This window comes from Electrophorus electricus, chromosome 13, assembly GCF_013358815.1.
Source record: "Electrophorus electricus isolate fEleEle1 chromosome 13, fEleEle1.pri, whole genome shotgun sequence".
NCBI classification, from domain to species: domain Eukaryota; kingdom Metazoa; phylum Chordata; class Actinopteri; order Gymnotiformes; family Gymnotidae; genus Electrophorus; species Electrophorus electricus.
In genome coordinates, this window is record NC_049547.1 from 19007680 (window position 1) to 19021107 (window position 13428).

Below are 13428 nucleotides of genomic sequence, written 5' to 3' on the forward strand. Positions count from 1 at the left end.
TACCCCAATTAACCAATTATGACTTTGGATGAATGCATGGGAACATTTCTATAAGACAATTTACCTGTATCGGTGTTTCTTAATCCTGCTACTGGGGAGGTTAGGTTGCTTGGATACTGTACTGCCCTGTATGTATGTGTGTGTCTGTGCAGTGATGGTTGGTGCTCTGTCGTGCTCTTAACCTCCTCCCCTTCACCTGGTGCAGCCCCCAGGGGGCTGTGGTTTCTGATTGAGAGTATGCTGTGTGTAAATTGGCTGCTGCTTCTCATCAGGTGTGTGTGTGTTTGTAAAAAATTAAATTAAATTTAAAAAAAGCAGATATATGCCTGTAAAGTGTCCTTGAGTTTGAGAAAGGTGATATATAAATGTAACTAATACTAATATGATACTGCATGTGGTGGGCCATACCTTGTGGAAAGGGGAATGTACTGCCACACATGGTTTTTTAAGTTTCTCAGACAGCCGTATATGATTTGATTTTCTAGTGTAAAGTACCAAGATAAGTTGGAGTACCAAGATAAGTTAACCCATTAGAAACACTGTTTGGTACAATTGTACCCTCTTGAAACTAATTGTAAATGATGGGTTCCTATCTTTTCCTTGAGGATATATTTAAAAATCCATACAGAAAACAGGGTATTCTAAAGAAACTCTAGTCAGAATCCACTTGACAACACTTCCCATCCCACTGGGAATAGCCATATTTTGTGAAGATGAAGCCACAGGAGCACACAAGATTGGTTTAGCCTAATGTCACCCAGATTTTAGACTGATACCCATAATCAGACTGGTTTTTCATCTGTTTTTTGTCAATTTCCATTTTATAGTGTCTTCTTTGTTTCATCTAAATAATTAATACACTGTTCATATTTCAAAACATACTTAACATTTATGCTTGAATTTGTAATGAAGTGTGATGTTAACCCTTGAAGTGACTAGGCAGAGTCTGATCTGATGTTGGGCTCATACTTTATTAGAATTTCTTGGTTTATTAATTTGACCTAGATATTTTTAGTAGATTTTTTTTTTTCAATAAACATCGGTATTGATATTTTGTGTGTCTATCTCGGATTCCATTTTGGTGAGAACATACACCTGTGGGTGATATCAACCCCAGAAAAAAAATCTAATTCCACATATCTGACTCAAAATAGCAATATTTATTATAATTCATATTTCTAAGTGGAATGGATAACAGGTGCGACTAAGATGGAGGGAAACTTTTGATTATGAGCAGGCAGACAGTGGTAACTCTGTCTAAATTGCACACTGATTTCTTCAAAAAATGAATCTTTTCCAGGTAAATCCATGCTTAAAATAATATAAGCTTAACATGCAATATGACATAATACATTTGACATGTTTATACATTTAAGACTTTGTAGTCATTTTATAGTGAGAAATCTTTGTAAGTTTTTTTTGTATTATATTATTTTATTTATTAGTTTATAATTGTAGACTCAACATCAGAAGGAGTGATACAGAAGAGTACTGTTTACTATATAAAAATAACAAACATACATTAAAATATATAGAATGAATATTTGGTTTGAAAAAATGGTTAATGATCAGTACATGAACGGCTAGCCTGAGGGAAAAATTGGAAATGTATCAGATTGAGGCATCATATCAGGATCAGGGCTCATTGACACTGTATGTGTCAGTCATAGCAAAACAATTCACCAAGTCGCCCCTTTGAGTACACAAATTAATATAAAGGAAAAAGAAAACCTTACCCATATAAAATATCCTACATCCCACCCATGAAATTGTGTTACCCTATGAGATCAGGAAACCTACTTCCTCTTCCTTTATGGATAACCCTAACCCCAAGGCTTAGGTTTCAGGGGCCTGAACACCAGCCCTACAACCTGGATGTCCCAATCTTGGCAAGTTTACATTAGACCTAAATAAGATAACGTGTACCGAGATTGAAGTCTCTAGGTCAAAAGGTCTGCATATTCTGAATATTTCCATATGCTCCAATAGACAATGCATTTGAATAGGAATGGCTTAACTAACATTTCATGGGCCTAAACACTAGCTGTATAATGTAGGAGCCCCAAACTAAGCTGACTTAGATGAGGCCTTAGTGAGATGGAATATACCAGGTTTAAGTCTCTAGATCAAAAGCTCAGCATTCAGCAAACCCTTAAGTATTCTTGAATAGTCAATGCATTTGAATAGGAAAAGTCAAATAAACATGAGGGGGGACTATTCACCAGCTGTACAACATAGCTGGCCCATAGCTGCCCCAAAGGTCAGAGTTACACAATCACAGCATCATGATCCCACCAGGAACAGACAGAGGTAGAATGCAAATGCAGGAGGCCGTTTATTAAATAAGGAAACACGAACGGTAAAACAAATCGAGGCAAAGGGGTAACACTGAGAGTAAAGTAACACGCGACAGAAGTAAACCAAAGTAATGACGACAACAGTAACACGAGTATAACGCAAACCTGACAGAAGGACATAATTTACCACAGTAATCAACAACCAGAAGACAAAACCACAGGGCTTAAATAAGCAAGACAATCAGACACTAAACAGATACAGGTGAACATGAGAACAGCAAAAACTAAAACAAGGGGTGGAGTTGAGGAACAGACGGTGGCGGAGAAAACCAAAACTAAGGCATGGAACCAGGGAGTGCCGGAAGACCGGGAAACCGTGACATCAGGGACGTGAGGAGGGTGGCCATACATGACACACAGTAATAAGTATGGACACATCCCATTTGCCACATATTTATACTATGTCAACTATATTTATACTTTATGAGAGGGATCCCAGTCCAAATATATTTGGGTTATGCCAAATATATTGCAAGTGGGATGATATCTGAGCTATCATTTAATGGTTCTCCCACCATCCCACCAGTGAATATTTAAGACTCTATAAGGTGTATCTTACTAGAACACAGTTTGTGTTTGTGGTGGTATGTAGCTGATTTGATGGTTTGTCCATTGCTTTGTAACACAGACCAGTTCAATGTTTTTTATGGTTGTGATTTTTGATTTTTTAAAGGCATCAAATGCTAACCATACGATCTATCTGAATCCCCATTCAAAATGAAAGAGATCATTTCAGCCATGCAATGTCAGTTTTAGATAATGAGCCAGCGTTTTGAGTGAAAGGGCCATTTCCCTTTCACTAAGATAATCACTAAGATAAGTAGTTCTCTCAGCAAAACATCTGGTGTTGTAAATCAAGTGATCTGAGCCTATCCTGCTGTGAAACCCTTGAAGTTACAGGAGGGGCAAACCAAGAAACCCATCCTCTGCTATAATTATACAATGACATAATAGAAGACAGAAAGAAAAGGCAAGAACATAGAAATAAAAGTAAAGAAAACAACGGCAGGGCTTGAACCAGCAACCTATCAATTACAAGTTAAGTACCTTAACCACTGAGCTACCACTGTCCCCTTAACTGCACATCACATATCTGTATCTGCTGATCAAAGGGAAACAGCTGCTAATGTCAATCCATAGCTATTTTATATTGTCTACAAAAGCCTGCTTTATTTAAAATACTTCCTTACTTGAGCTATTACACTTAGATACTAATACCATGTCATTGAAGCATTTACTGAATGCGTTTATGGAAGCAGTTGTGGGATCTGTTGGAAAACCGGTAGACAATACGATTCCTGAAATCACCGTTAAGATGTTTCTCAGTCAGAAGCCATGGGTGGATAAAACCACAAAGCTTTAAAATCTCACATAGCTACCTACAAGGCAGGGTTCATCACCAGGAACATAGACAAGTACAAGGCTGCAGAATGTGAAGGAGGTGAAGCAAAACTACAGGAGGTAATCACACCTACAGCAGAGTGGCTGTAGAACCCTTTGGCAAGGGCTGCAAATGATGACTGATTACAAAATCCCACCCTCAAGACTGTTGAGTGCAGATGAGTCTCTGGAGAATGAGCTGAACACTTTCTACTTTTGCTTCAAGGCTGCAGTCGGCAGCACTAACAGTGCTAATGGCGATAACAGCGCTAACAGCACTGGGCAGCCAGTGGCGTATGCGCAACACTCATCAGAGGGTAGCACTCCCTCCCCAACACAGAGAGAGACATGAGGAAAACATTCAAGGGAGTGAACACCAGGAAGACTGAATGGGATCTGCAGTCGAGTTCTCAAAGCCCGCCCAGCCCAGCTTGCCCCAGTATTCACAGACATTTTTAACCTTTCCCTGTCATTGGGCATCGTTCCAACATGTTTAAACCAGGGCCAGCCTGCATAAATGACTACCACCCAGTAGCCCTTACATCAGTCACGATGAAGTGCTTTGAAAAGCTGGTTAGCGACTTAATCACCTCTTCATTGCCAGACTCCGCGGGCCCACCACCATAACCGCTCCACTGATGACGGTGTCACAAATCTGCTCCACACAACACTGACTCACCTGGATTCTGGATGTCTTTTTCATCACAGCTATAAAAAGCCATTTAGGATCCATTTCCGTTTTTAGGAATGAAATGTTATATAAATCGGGATATGAATGATATATGAACAAATCCCTCTTTAAAAAACATTCAGAATATGGACAGGAATAAAACTAAAGTTTGGTGTATGTAAGTGCTACTAAAGTGGTCATTTCTGGCTCAGTGTATGAAAAAAAAACAACTAATTTTGAGAAAACTGCCTTTTAAGATATGCATCGAAGTTGAAATGTACAGACTCAAATAGACAAATAGAGTAGTGTAGTAAAATAACCACTAAATTGTGTATTTTAACATTTTCTTCCCTGTCTGAAAGAATACATGTTATAGAAGCAAAATAATCCAAAATTGACCAGTGCCTGAAAAAACAATCTTTTTGCCTGCAGTGTCGTGCCTTAAGTTGCCAACAAGCTGTTAGGGAGAGCTCACATACCACATAGCCTGAGGACCCAGTCAGCATTTTAATTTGCTCAGTGCACACAACTTTTTCACATAAACAACTACAGTGGCCTCTGCCAGAAAGAGGGAGTAGACATCTGGAACCAACAAAACAGGTAATTACATTCATACAGGTAAAAAAGAGTATGCAGAGGATTCTATGCTACCTCTTTAAATTGTTCTAGCAAAAAAAAAAAAAAATGCAATGCAACATAGAAGTTACTCATTACTCTTTATTTTTTAATCGCAGAAAACCGAAACTGAAAAGCACAACCTTCCTTCTTTCCCGTTGTTCTGACTTCACTTGATTTCTTCACCAGAAAACAATGAATTCAGAATTATTTTTTAAGAAATAAATGCTGAATTTGTGTCAGAAGTGAACACAGCCCATCCCGTATCCAGATCCCACATGTCAATCACAACACTCAGCCACCCTCCCTATCCCCGTCAGCAGCCTTTCAAATCTTTACATGCACCTGTGCCTTATTTTCTGTCACAGAACGCACCCCCCCACGAGTCACGGTGGTACGGCCCACCACGAGCTACGTCTGTTTGTGGCCACGCCCTCTGTAAGGACACACCTGTATGGGGTTTATCGTTACGTTTTTGTCTGTCTATTTAAACCCCAGTTAGTGTGTGCCTTGGTGTGGGTCATTGTACGTGTAGATGTTGTTGTTAAGTGTTAATGTTTTGTATGATCACTGCTACTGTTACTTAGCCTTTGTCATCGTTATTAATGTTCATGTTGTTAATGTAATAATGTTCACAGTTACTGTTTTTTGTGTGAGTGCCATCGTTGTCTTGCATATTTTATGTCATTAATTGTCTTTCAACATCGAGGGGGTCCGTGTGTCCTGTTCTGCGCCCTACAGCACTCGGGCCGTCACATTTTCCCTTATTTCCCCTTCTCCTATCGCCCCTATTTATTTATTTAAACCCCAGAGATGCCATGATACTTGTTTTTCTGGGTTCACATCGGCCACAAGAGCACTGTCTTCCAAGGACTACATTACCCACAAACCCCCTGTTCGTTCCCAGTCACCAGATTATTAGTCTCACCTGTATCTCATCATTATGTGTCTCTGTATATAAACCCTCTATGTTAATTCAGTCTTTGAGTTAATTCATGTTTGCCTGGCTAACCTTTCTGAGCATTTTGGATCGTTATATGGTTTCCCTGGTTACTCTGATCTTTATCTGTATTGTTGGATTGCCCTTTTTGCTTGTTCCCTTTTGAAATTGTTTGACTTTGGTTATTTACTACTGCCTGTTTTTGACTATGACTTAGATTTCCCTTATCGGATTAAATTACTCTGTATAACTGCATTCGACTCTGCCTCTTTTCACCTAATGCTACACATGTCAGTGGTATGAAACCATTTCTCAAAAATACACATTTGCAAACCTTTTTATTTATTTATCTGATATTTAAATATGGGGTGCATCATCAAAACCCTTTAAACCATCAGGTTTTGAACCATCACAACAGGCATGCTGGCTCCCATTGAATACTTGGTCGAGTGTTTCCTTACTTTAATTTTCTGTTTTTGTGCAAGACCTTTTACTTAGGTGGCTCTCTACGGCTGCATTTTTTAAACTGAAATGCTGATCTCGCTTATTTTGTTAATATTGTTATCATGACACGCCCAATGCAGCTGGCCACCGCAGCCGTGCGCGCAGACCCGCCAGTATCTGCTGCGCCTCCGGGCCCGCCGCCGCTGAACGCCGCAGCCGTGCCTCCGGACACACCCCCAGCTGACTGCCGCGTCCCTGGACCCACCGCCGGTCGCCGCAGCCACGCCCGAGGATCTGTCGCTGACCGTTGCGCCCTCGGACCCACGGCTGGTCGACACGGCCGTGCCCGCAGACCTGCCACTGACTGCTGCACTCCAGTATCGACCACATAATGTCACAGCAGCATCTCCAGTCCAGCCAGGTCCTGCTTCTGATGCTACGGACACCTCAAGACCTGGTCCTCCTCACGGAGCGGACGTAGCCAGGCCTGTCCCCATGGTTGCTCCTCGAAACTCCCCTGTGGCTCCTGTGGCCGCTACAGGTGTGCCTCCAAGGACGTTTGGGACTCCCTCAGCCACGCCTCGTGGTGAGCCAGTGGCCCCGTCGGCCTCCCGGACCCCTACAAACTCTTTGTTTATGCCAGGTGTCACTTTCGAAACTCCTCTGCTCCCTGAGGCTGCTGCGCCAGCCCCCATTACTGCTCCCTGGTCTGCGTCAGTGTCTCCAGTTCCTGTATTGCCTGCTCCTGTTCCCAGTTTTGTCTCTGTTCCTATCTATACATCCATGCCTGTTCATTTCAACCTGGTTAGACCTGTTACCCTGCCTTGTGGCATTAGTGTTTCCTTGCCCGTCCCAGTGTCTGTATCCATGCCGGTCGTGTATTTTGTTCCTGTTCCTTTATCTGTTCTACTGAGAATACTTTCCTCGGCTCTTGCTTCTGTCCCTGTCCCCATAACTATTCCAAAGTCCGGCGTTCCTCACCTTTCCTCTCTTGTCTCCGTACCCGTCCCCTGTCCCGGCCATGTCTCAGATCCCGCTCCTTTTCCCCATCGTGTTCCAGTCCCTCAGTCGGTCCCTGCTCCCGTGCCTGTCAGTGACACAGCCCCTGGTCTCGTACCTGCTCCCGGACCCATCTCGGCTCCTTTGCTTGCTCCTGGTGCCCCGGATTCTGTGTCTACTTTTGAGTCTCCTGTTTCTTTGCCTGTTCCTTTGTCTTGTCTGGTTCCTGTCCTTGCTCCTCATCTGGTCTGCTCTGTTCCTGTTAGTGTACCTTGTCCTGCTGTTCCAGCTCCTGGGTTCTTTTCCGCGCTTGGGGAGTCTCACGTTAAGGGGGGGGGGGGGGCTACTGTCACGCCCGCAGATCTGGGCATTCCCCGTTGTCATGGCAACCTTCCGGGTTTTCATTCGTCTCCGTGGTTCCCTGTCTCCTCCCCTGTCACGCCAGCTATTTCGAGTTTTTCCGATTGTAGTGTTATAAAAACCCCATCCCCATGTATCCTGTTTGTCAGTCATAGAGTGTCTTTCATGGTTTCTGGTCAGTTTTCATTTGTTCTCCATCATTGTGTTTCTAGTTAGATCTCGTTTGTTCTGTGTTTAGTTACCCTTGCTGCATGTTGCTTTCCTTGTTTAGTTCTGTTACCTGTATCTTCGTCGTCAATACTGTTTGTTCATCTTACGTAGCCCGGTTCTATGTTATTCCCGTTTGTCTTTATGCTCATCGTTATATTTATTATTGTTCTCTGTTAGTCTTCGCTAAGTGTACGCCCCTTTTTTCCGGTTCACTTACTCGCCTTGTTAGCCTGTTGTTCTGTCTGTCCTTTGTTTTGCTTTTGGTTTGCACGCTTATGTTATTAAACCTAATATTAATTATATTCTTAGTCACGTTCATTAAGGCATCACTCATTAGTTCCGCTTCACATGCCATCCAGCGCGTCGGCACTTCGCAAGCGCGTTCGCACGTCACCCTCCCGCGTTACATCATGTTTTGTGCAAAGCCATACAGTCTTTAAATTACAGCAGTATCATTCATTTCTGTTGCTCTTCAGATGATTTCTAGCAGCTTTGGTACCCAAAACATTTTCCTTGCAGCTAGTATATCTTCTATTTCTTCAGAAGTGTCTATGAAGAAAGTATTCTATTGTGAGTTGTTTTTTTTGTTTGTTTGTTTTTTTCCATATTGAATGCCGCATCTAGAATGAAACTAGTAGGTCAGTATTTAAGTTGTCTTGTAATTATAATGCTGGCCCACAATTTACACTGAAGTCCTTGTTAATTAAAGGTTTTGTCAGCGCAATTGTGGCATTTTGTCCAAGGCTAACTGTACAGAAATATTTTTAATGATATGATCCTCAGATTCCTTATTATAAGAATTGAACACAAAAAGACAAAGCATTGGATGCTGTTGTATCAGCTTTTGATACAGAAGGTAAGTATTTTTTGAGTCTACTTCTAGCCTAGCAAATATATGGTTATTTCTGGCAGAGCCTGTTGTACCGCTCTGCAGTGTGAATGGTGAACACGCGCGAGCAGCATCAGTCTATGGAAAGACAAAGTAGCCAACCTCAAACCAAATGCGCTTTATTTATGAAATGATGGGAAAAGTGGAGATTTTGAGGTTTTTACACACCAAAATAAGCAGTTGTAATTCACTAAACCATAAAATATGCATTTTTTTCAACGCTTTTGTGTCCCCTCAATGGCATTAAAAGCGCTGCTTCATAACAAGGTAATAAGCTCCTCCTGACAGTTTGACAGCCAATAGCGTTGTACTTTCTTCACCCAATGCTCATAAACACGCTCAGACCAGACCAGTTCACTACTAATTTTATTGTCTGATAAACCAGTGTTTAATAATTGGTTATTGAAATTAGGAAACTTTAATGTGAAAAGATGGACCCCGGAAGATCTATCTATAGCAGGACAACTAAAAAGATAGAGCTAGAGGGAAACACAGGCATGAGGGCACCCTGGAACATCAGCACTCTACAAACAAACCTGACAAAAAAGAGGTGAAGTGGCAACATCATAATACTCCAGTTTACCATAACTCTCAATGCCTGTGGACCCCCAGATCTACACCTTTACCTAAGATGGGAAGTATTTAATAAAATGCCTCACTATACAGCTATGTTTTCTCCCTAGCCTTCCATATTGAGACTGTGTCTGAGCCTCAAACATCAACAGGAAGGTTATTCCAAACTGTGGGAGCTTTATAGGAATTAGTGGATACTATTAGTGGATATTCATGCTAGATACCAACATGTTGGTAATCTGGATACTGAGCCCATCTTGCAAGATGTAACATGCAAAAATTTGGAATAAACAAATAAAAGGAATGTATGTATGACTATTAAACCAACATACAAAACAAAAATAGTAGCTAGTGCTAAACTACCTGTAACATGGAGCAATCACAAGGTGGACGCATTCGCTGAGAAGAGCAAAATTTATTAGGGGCAAAACCAAAATCAGGGTCGACAGAACGGTCCAAGGTCAGGTAACCAACATGACAAGTATGGGAATACCTTGTAAAACATGACAGAAAATAGGCTAACAAAAGAATTACTTACATAAGCAGCGATATGAACACAACTAAGACAAGCAAACATGAACATGGTCTGGATTAACAATGACCAGCAATGAAACTTAAACACAGTGTATATATGCATGTACTAACACGAAATAAACAAGACACAGGTAAAACTCATGATGGGTGGAGAAATCGATACTAAGGAAGGCACCCAAAACAAGGACATGGAAGCACATGGAAAAGTAAACAGGGACATTAGAAAAGGTTGCCATGGTGACAGGGATGTTAGGGACAATCATGACACTACCATGCATTCCTGCCAAGAAACAGAAATATAATATAAGAATTTCTTTTCATGGTTTTACAAATGATGAAATCCTAGCATTACTTCCTGAATTGCATGGGACTGTCCTAAGAAAACACAAAACTGATGTAACTGAGATGTCAGCATGCATTCAACAGCAACTTCAAACCTCTGGTCAGTGTCATGGATTTAGATGGATGCACCAAAAATGTTGGCTCAGTAGTATTGTAACTGATAGGAAAATGGTTTGTGTTCTGCTGTGGTTACCAGATGGTGAAGGAGTTGACCTGAGTTCAAAAAAATCCATTGTGGAGGCAAGTTTATCAAACCTGTGATCCTAACTACATTTGGCATATTGATGGCTTTGATAAGCTTTAGCCATTTAGAATTGGAATAAGTGGACGTATAGATGGCTTTTCCAAGAGCCTTATAGCTAGCAGTTGCCATGAAAGACTGAGATTAGATTTAGTTTGCACTCTACAGAGGATCAACTGCAACACAGTTTACCTTTTTGTGCAAACACTGGAATCCGGTGTATTGAAAGATGTTAGCCTAGCTTGCATAGCCAATGTATCCAGGATACTTCTTATATACCTTTTTGGACAAATCACTGGTCCAGTTGTTTTCTTCTCAGAATCCAGGTGATCTTAATTTAATAACTGCCTAGTAGACATACACACTGAGTATGTGTTTCTTTCATAAATTTCACAGGAGACATTATATAACTTGTTTCAAATAATGAATTAATATCTTAAAAGGATGACAAGATACAAAGTTTATTTATATGACCTATCTTTGACCTATCAAGTTCAGAAATAATGGAGAATGACATGAATTAATTTTCAGTCAGCTATTGTATTATTTGCTTTCAGTTATGTAAAAGACCCCAGTGCAATGAAACCTTATACACTGCCTGGCCAAAAAAAAAAGGTCACACAGTCTAATATTTCGTTGGAGCGGCTTTAGGTTTGATTATGGAACGCATTTACTGTGGCATTGTTTCCACAAGCTTCTGCAATGTCACAACATTTATTTCTGTCCAGAGTTGCATTAATTTTTCCCCAAGATCTTGTATTGATGATGGGAGATTTGGACCACTGTGCAAAGTCTTCTCCAGCACATCCCAAAGATTCTCAATGGGGTTCAGGTCTGGATTCTGTGGTGGCCAATCCATGTGTGAAAATGATGTCTCATGCTCCCTGAACCACTCTTTCACAATTTGAGCTCAATGAATCCTGCCATTGTCATCTTGGAAAATGCCCATGCCATCAGGGAAGAAAAAATGCATTGATGGAATAACCTGGTCATTCAGTATATTCAGGTAATCAGCTGAACTCATTCTTTGGGCACATAACGTTGCTGAACCTAGACCTGACCAACTGCAGTAACCCCAGATCATAGCACTGCCCCCACAGGCTTGTATGGTAGGCATGATGGGTGCATCACTTCAGCCGCCTCTCTTCTTACTGTGATGCACCCATCACTCTAGAACAGGGTAAATCAGGACTCATCAGACCATATGACTTTCTTCCATTGCTCCAGAGTCTAATCTTTATGCTCCTTAGCAAATTGAAGCCATTTTTGCCAGTTAGCCTCTCTGACAAGTGGTTTTCTTAAGGCTACACAGCTGTTTAGTCCCAATCCCTTGAGTTCCCTTTTCATTGTGCGTGTGGAAATGCTCTTACATTCACTATTAAACATACCCATGAGTTCTACTCGTTTTTCTACGATTTGATTTCACCACACGTTTAAGTGATCGCCGATCATGATAACTTTTTTCCGACCACATTCCTTCCTCGAAGATGATGTTTCCCCACTGTCCTTCCACTTTTTAATAATGTGTTGGACAGTTCTTAACCCGATTTTAGTAGTTTCAGCACTCTCCTTAGATGTTTTCTCTGCTGATGCACGCCAATAATTTGACCCTTCTGAAACAGATTAACATCTTTTTCTACGACCACAGGATGTGTCTTTCGACATGCTTGTTTAACAAAGGAAAAGCTACTCACTGCATCAGTTAGGGTTAAATAACTTGTTGCCATCTGAAACATAATCACCCATGCAGTAATTATCCAATGAGAGGCTCTTACCTATTTGCTTAGTTAAATCCAGGTGGTGACCTTTTTTTTGGCCAGGCAGTGTATACATTTAATATACAGTATATCATATATCTTGATTGACTGGTAGTGTGTTAGAACATGTGAGTGAATTAGCCAGTGTGTAGTGTAGACTGAGTTCAGAGTTGGTAGACTAAGCACACCTAAATCATGGCTGTGGGACAAAATGTGCCTTGGGGGTAATCTTAGCTCCTTGTATTTACATGAAATCAAAATGTACAGTGGTGCTTGAACGTTTGTGAACCCTTAGATTTTTCTATATTTCTGCATAAATTTGACCTAAAACATCAGCAGATTTTCACACAAGGCCCCAAATTAGATAAAGAGTACCAAATCAAATGATCAGATAATTCAGAGATTGTAGTTTTTTTGTTTATTTGTTCGTTTTTTTTTGACAAATCAGGTGTTGTCAATGGATTTAATGAGTGGGTACACTGTTTTATTTATTTATTTATTTATTTAAACTGTAAAAAAAAAAACAGCAAAAATTAATAATTTAATGAATAATTTGAATTTTAAATAGAAAATATGTTGAGCTAGACTTGGTTAATATATAGTTATTCAGGCAATCAGACATATTTAATACACATTGACAAATGGCTCAATTTACCCTAATCTGTTGGAAAAATGTACACGTAACATGGGGCAAGTTGAGCCAAAATACTACTTTTTTGGGATCCCATATTTTGTTTTCTGTTTGAGTTAGGTACACTGCCAAGGTTTCAGTGGACACCACACATCCTGAACTTGTGTTGTATTCATTAGTTTTTATTCCTGTCTCATATTCTGTTGAATACAGGTCTACTTAAGTTTAAAAAAAAAAAAAAAAAAAAAAAAAAAAAAGACTAATCTTACCCCACTGTCCCCTATAGAGCGGTTAGAAATCATCCAATAGCAGATAGCGTGGCACATATTTTTTGGTGTAAAAATAATGGTCACATACAAAATGTACATGCTGTATATTAAAATAATGGTGGTGAATTAAGACTGAATGATGAATGTGAAGGGTGCAAGGAAGTAAAATTATTTAACTCCCCCACACCAAAGTCAGAGAAATCCAGATTAATCTTCA